Source organism: Oryx dammah, unplaced genomic scaffold (assembly GCF_014754425.2).
Source record: "Oryx dammah isolate SB20612 unplaced genomic scaffold, SCBI_Odam_1.1 HiC_scaffold_10, whole genome shotgun sequence".
Lineage (NCBI taxonomy): Eukaryota > Metazoa > Chordata > Mammalia > Artiodactyla > Bovidae > Oryx > Oryx dammah.
Genome location: NW_024070194.1, coordinates 20,965,074 through 20,971,410, shown reverse-complemented (window position 1 = coordinate 20,971,410; position 6,337 = coordinate 20,965,074). Strand labels below are relative to the sequence as shown.

The 6,337-nt window shown below is 50.3% G+C and overlaps 1 non-coding gene across 1 annotated transcript; it reads right to left on the bottom strand.

The window, feature by feature from the left end:
- Positions 1–3,499: 3,499 nt before the first annotated feature.
- On the bottom strand, positions 3,500–3,572 carry TRNAG-CCC. The gene has a single exon. It is a non-coding gene; the product is annotated as a tRNA-Gly (tRNA).
- Positions 3,573–6,337: the final 2,765 nt, after the last annotated feature.

Below are 6,337 nucleotides of genomic sequence, written 5' to 3'. Positions count from 1 at the left end.
CACACACACACACACACACACACACACACACACACACACACACACACAGGTTCAGATCCCATCCCAGCTGCCATGTGGCCTCAGGCAAGTCACTGAATCTCTTTGACTCTCAATTTCTTCATCAGTAACTTGGGGATGATGGTTAATATGGTTTTGAGGGTTAACCAGCACTCAGGATGCTGACTCACCCATCAGTTCCTGTTAGCTCATGCTACTGCATTATTCTACCTTCTCATCCTGCCTTCATCTGCTCCTGCCTCTCCACCCAGACCCCAGCACACCTTCCTCCTCTCTCACGAGGACTGCGCCTGCCTGTGCTGTTTTTCACACTCTCCTCTCTTCCATCCTGTCCTCCTTCAGCCCTTCCTTGACCTCGTCTGACCATCTCTCACCTCCGCTGACAGAATTTCCATGTCTGGGTTCTTACGGCCAGCAGAAAACCATCCTGGCTCTCAGGTTTGGCATCAAGGCTGCCTGTGGCTTCAGCCGATCCTCCTGGAGCATGGAGAGGAAGCAGAGCTGGTTCTGTGCCTCGGGCTCCTCGTCCGTGCAATGGGAATCGTGTCTGTAGGACTCACTCATAGGTCATTTGAGGATGAAATGAGATAGTCCTCCCAGAATACAGAGAAGAGTGCCTCTAGCCTCACAGACCCTAGACTGGCTGTTATCGTATTCACCGCCCTGGATTGGCCCTGCCTCACCTTGTTCTCCCACTTGACCAAGAGCTCCCCAAGGTCCAGGTGAGAGAGGGTCTTTGTTCACCCTGGTGAGTCCCGTGGTTGCATAGAGTAGCAATGAAAACAGCTAACCTCTACTGAGCGCTTACTGTGTACCAGCCTTTGTGTTAGATGCTGATGACGCTTTGCTCAGTTAGGTTTCATTGTGACCATAATCAATGGGTATTATCGCCCTATTTTAAAGATGAGCACACAGGCTCAGAGATATGGAACCGGACAGCTCCTAAGTGGCAAAGCCAGGGTTTGAACCAGATCCTTCTTCCCCTTAATCCAAAGCCTGGGCTTTTCATGACTGTGCTATAAAAATAATACTTGTTGTGTTTATTATATGCTTCCTAACTGCCAGACACTGTCCTAAGGGCTTTTGATACTTTTGTCATCATCTCTTTGAATCAACCCTTCTTTCTCAGAACTGTTTTTACATTCACTCTAGAGTTGAGGAAACTGAGGTCCAAAGAAGTTAAGAGACTTGCCCAAGACCACACAGCTAGGAAGTGATGAGGGTCAGCACTTGAGCCCAGGCCCCTGACTCCAAAGCCCAGGTTCTGAACTGCTGCATTTAGGGTGGGCAACGAAACCAGCCAGATGTGCAGGAAGTCACTTGGTCAGCGGCGAAGCGACAGTTCATAAGGGGGACAAGGGTTGAGTTGGAGGGATTGGTAGTGAGGCTGGGTCTGTTTCCTGGTCCCAACTCCCCACTTCATGAAGCCCCCACAAGGCCCCCTGCAGGCTGAGTCACCTTCAGGATGAATCACCTCCCAGGGCCTGGTCCCACCAGCTCCAGACAAAGGTGCCCTTTGGCTGCTAAGCCCAGGTGATCTCCTCGGCGCCAGAGCTACAGTAATCCTCTCAGGGCCCCAGGGGGCAGGCTGGCCTCATGACCACCAGGACCTGGCTGGTCTTGGGGCTGAAGACAGCACTGACCTTCATGTGTGCACCGCCCTCTACAGTTTACAGTAGGTGTTGATCCCTGCTTTCTGGTGGGAGGGAAGGGCAGGTGGAGAAAGGCATGGTTACCCTCTTTGCCCCACAAAGCTCCAGGCATGTTCCAGACATTTCCTCCGCGATCCTGGAAACCCTGCTGAAGAAGTGCGATATTCTGCCCATTTCTCAGATGGCCAAACTGAGGACCCAGAGAAGAAGGGATTGTCCGGAGCTGAGAGGGCAAGTGGCATGTGGGAACACAGGCGTGTGTGGTTCTTGGGGTCCCTTTCCTGGAACCCGCCTAGCCCTCACAGGAGGTCAGTTGGTCTAGGGCCTGGGTTCACACACCCACTCACACCCCTTGTGGGTTTTACCAACTTTCTGCCTTGTGGCGCCAACAGGGACCCAGGATGATGAGAATAAAAATACCACCTACTGAGCACCTACTGGGTGCTGGGCCTTGTTCTCACCGCTTTGCATGATAAGATCACTTGACCTTTATGACATCCTTTTGAGGCCAAGTCATTCTGGTCACCATCTTGACACCAAAGAAACAGGCTTGGAGAAAACTGACAGCAGAATTACTAAAGCACCTGCCGCAGATGAGGAAACTGAGCCGCAGAGAGGCGCTGGCTCAGGGTCCAGTAGTGGCGCTGGCGAGGCTGGCAGGACTTGACATCACCCATGCCTGCCTTCAGAGGCCCCACAGCCCTCAGACAGCAGGGAGGAAGCATCTCCCTGCAGAGTTCAGGGGAGCGCCTGTTTATGCTCAGCCTGGCTTGAGAGCAGGCCTTGGTGGGGGAGAGAAATGCCCCCTCACCCAAGAGAGCTTCTCAGGTGGACTTCCTAGGGAAGGAGGAGATGTCATCAATTAAGCATGGAGGTAGGGGGTTTTCCCTGGTGGTCCAGTGGTTAAGACTCCACACTTTGAATGCAGGGGGCATGGGTTTGACCCCTGGTGAGACAACTAACACCCCATGTACCATGGGGTGTGGCCAATAAGTAAAAAAAAATGAAAAAATGAAAAAAATGAAGATAGGACCTAGGCCTGCGTTGGGGGTGGGAAGCAAGGAGGACTCAGATTGCTCCCCAGGTTGTGTGCAGCGACTGAGAGCATTCACTCATTCATTTGCTACACTGGCATCTGTGCCTGTGCTGGGCTGGGAGTGGGGCACAGGCCTGGTTTTCCCAGAGCAAGGCCATCTCAGTGGGGTGGCAGAGGGCCTTGGGTGTCCAGAGGGAGCATCCGAGTTGGAGGTTGCCACAGCGTCCTAGAGCAGCTGGCATTTCTGCACTAGTGTGACTAACAGATTCTGGGGAAGGGTGTTCTTTGGCAGAGAGGGCACGTGCAGAGGCCAGGAGACAGGGAGGCTGGGGGTGGTGGTGGTGAGAGGGATGGGCAAGGCAGATTCAGCTTCAGTGCCAAGGAAGAGGTCTGGTCTGTGTTCTAGCAGGTCTTGGAGGGGGCAGTGGCTGCCTCTGAGGGGTGGGAGCAGGTGCTGACTGAGAAGGAACAGGAGGGAAAATTCTGGGGTGATGAAAATATGTTAAGATAAGGGTGCAAGCTACATACTGTATAACATTGTCACTATCTAAATAAACACTTAATATTTATGAATTTCACTGTATGTGAATTCTACATCTAAAGAAGAGGATCATTATGACATGCATGTTAAAGAGTTTAGAGGGAAATATATTGTTAGCTGCAACTTTCTTCAAAATACATTTTTAAAATATTTATTTAGTTTTACTTATTTGGCTGCACCGGGTCTTAGTTGTGGCATGTGGGATCTTTAGTTGTAGCATGCGACCTCTTAGCCGTGGCGTGTGGGGTCTAGTTCCCTGACCGGGGATCGAACCCAGGGCCCCTGCATTGGGAGTGCAGAGTCTTGGCTGCTGGACCACCAGAGAAATCCCTGAAATACATTTTTTTTTAAAGATGGATTAATGGATGAATAGATACATAGTAAAGTAAGTATACGGAGAAGGCAATGGCAACCCACTCCAGTACTCTTGCCTGGAAAATCCCATGGATGGAGGAGCCTGGTAGGCTGCAGTCCACGCGGTCGCTAAGAGTCGGTTAGGACTGAGCGTCTTCACTTTCACTTTTCACTTTCATGCATTAGAGAAGGAAATGGCAACCCACTCCAGTGTTCTTGCCTGGAGAATCCCAGGGATGGGGGAGCCTAGTGGGCTGCCGTCTATGGGGTCGCACAGAGTCGGACACGACTGAAGTGACTTAGCAGCAGCAGCAGCAGCAGCAGCAGCAGCAAAGTAAGTATAAGAAAATATTAATGGTCGATGTAGCTGGTGGATGGAATATGACAAGTATATGGGTGCTCACTGTACAATTTTTTCAACTTCACTGGATGTGTGGACATTTCATAATGAAATATTGGGAGAAAAACTTCTGCAGATCAACAGAAGCCAGTCTGCTTGTTCTCTTCACACTTGCCCCAAGTTTGAAGAGTCAGGTCCAAGTTCATCTCCCCGAATCCTCAAATAAGTCCTGTGAGGGAGGTATTCTACCCACTTAACAGATGGAAATATGTGATGAGAGGCAGAGAACAGGGGAGTGGCTGACCTAAGGCCACACAGTGAGTTCTGGGTCGAGTGAAGCTGAACCAGGGTCAGCTTGATGCTGAGTCTGGACATGGTTGTCTGCCCTGGCCAGCTGGAGTGGGCAGTGCCTGATTTTGAGCTGAAAACTAGATGCTTCTGGGGGTGCTTCCACTTCCCCCATCTGGGGTCCTAGCTAGGGTCTCTAGGAACGTGCCCAGACCAGGGGCGGATAAACCCCAGCTCATGTGACACCATCCAGGGCTGAACAAGTTTTCAGAATTAGCCACAAACCGCAAACCCTTGTGGTTTTGAATCTCAGTGCCCAATGTGAGGAGCAAATCTAGATTCCGGTCTCTCATAATTACATGGTGTTTCCCTCCCTGGGTCAGGGATCAGACTCCGGCTGCTATATAAGGCCAGCCTGTGACCAGATTCAGCCGAAGCAGAGGGCCCGGTGAATGGGACCTCTCAAGACTGAGCTGCAGGGACCTCCCGGGGGGTAAGGAGGTGCTACCTTCCCTCTTCAGAGTCTGGGCAGGGGGAGTCTGAGGTCTAGGGAGGCAATGAGGTGTGTCCCAGACTGGATACCTGCCTGGGTGACCCTTTTCTGAACCTCAGTGATCTTGTTTGCAACATGGGCATAGTCAGGAGACCTCTCAGAGATCAACTGAAGGGCCTGAGTCCCTTGAATGACATGGGTGAGCAGAGCTGCACTCATCTTCCCCAGGAATGTTGGGGTTCGGTACCTGGGACCTTTGCTACCTCCCTGATACTCGTTAGGTGTTTGCTGATGCCAGAAATCCCTCCTTTGAGATGAAAAAAAAAAAAGAGAAAGAAATCCCTCCTTTGATGCCCATCTTTTTAACTGAAGATGGTGATCCCTCTTTGAACAGGGAATTCTCTGGGCAGTGGGGTTAGGATGAGGTGAGGAAGCCAGGGGGAAAAATTCTTGAATATATGAGACTGTAATATTCTAGTATGAATGAGTTCCCTGAAATTCTTACTAGGGGAGCAGGGAAAGAATGGAGGGGCTGTGTGAACTTCAGGGGATGTAGGAGGCAGGAGAAAGGAAAGAGGGTACATATGTGGAGGGGGTTGAGGCCAACAATATCTTAGTTTGGCCTTTAAGCAACCATGTCCTGCTCTGATTCTCTGAGTCTGGTGAATGGATAGATTGGTTTGGTGGAGTAAGAGAAGTTTATTAGACATGAAGGCAGCAAAACAAAATTTCCTAGGGGTTGACCTGCTCATCCCCAAATGCATGCTTCACCCCTCCAATCTCATAATACTTCACATCCACTTTCTTAGGGGTGTGAAATAATAGCCCCCCCAAAATAGCTACTGTTTATTGAGTGTCTGCTATGTACCAGATGTGATGTGCTGGTGACTGCATGTATGTGTGTGCTAAGTCACTTCAGTTGTCTCTTTGCGACCCTGTGGACTGTAGCCCACCAGGCTCCTCTGTCCATGGGATTCTCCAGGCAAGACTACTGGAGTGGGTTGCCATACCCTCCTCCAGGGGATCTTTCCAACCCATGGGTTGAACCCACATCTCTTATATGTACTGCATTGGCAGGTGGATTCTTTACCCCTGGTGCCACCTGGGAAGCCATGGGATGGTGACTAGGAAGCTGTAATTCAAAAGGTCAAATCTCTTTTCTAAGGATTAGAATCCAGAGAGGTCTGATCCAGAGCCCTTCATCTTAATGACATGATGATGGAACAGTCTCCTCCAAAGAGATGGAAAGGGGTATTTGCTAGCTGGCTGGATGCATGCAAGTGTGGCTAGGTGAATGTGTTGACGGGTGGATGGACTGATGGAAGGATGTATGGGTGATGAATGTATGAAAGGAAGGAAGGAAGAAAGGATAGGTGGATGGATATAAGATCAGCTTGCTGGTTGGTTGGGTCATGGATAAATGATGGATAGATGGGAAGAAGGATGGATAGATGGATGGATGGATGAATAAAGAGGGGGAATAGATGGTTGATGAGTGGGTGAATGGATGGGTGGATGGGTGAATAGAAGGATGAATGGGTGGGTGGTTGGGTGAACAGATGAGTAGGTTTCTCTAGAAATCTCTGGAGAAATTTCCCTAGAGTCTGCCTTCTAC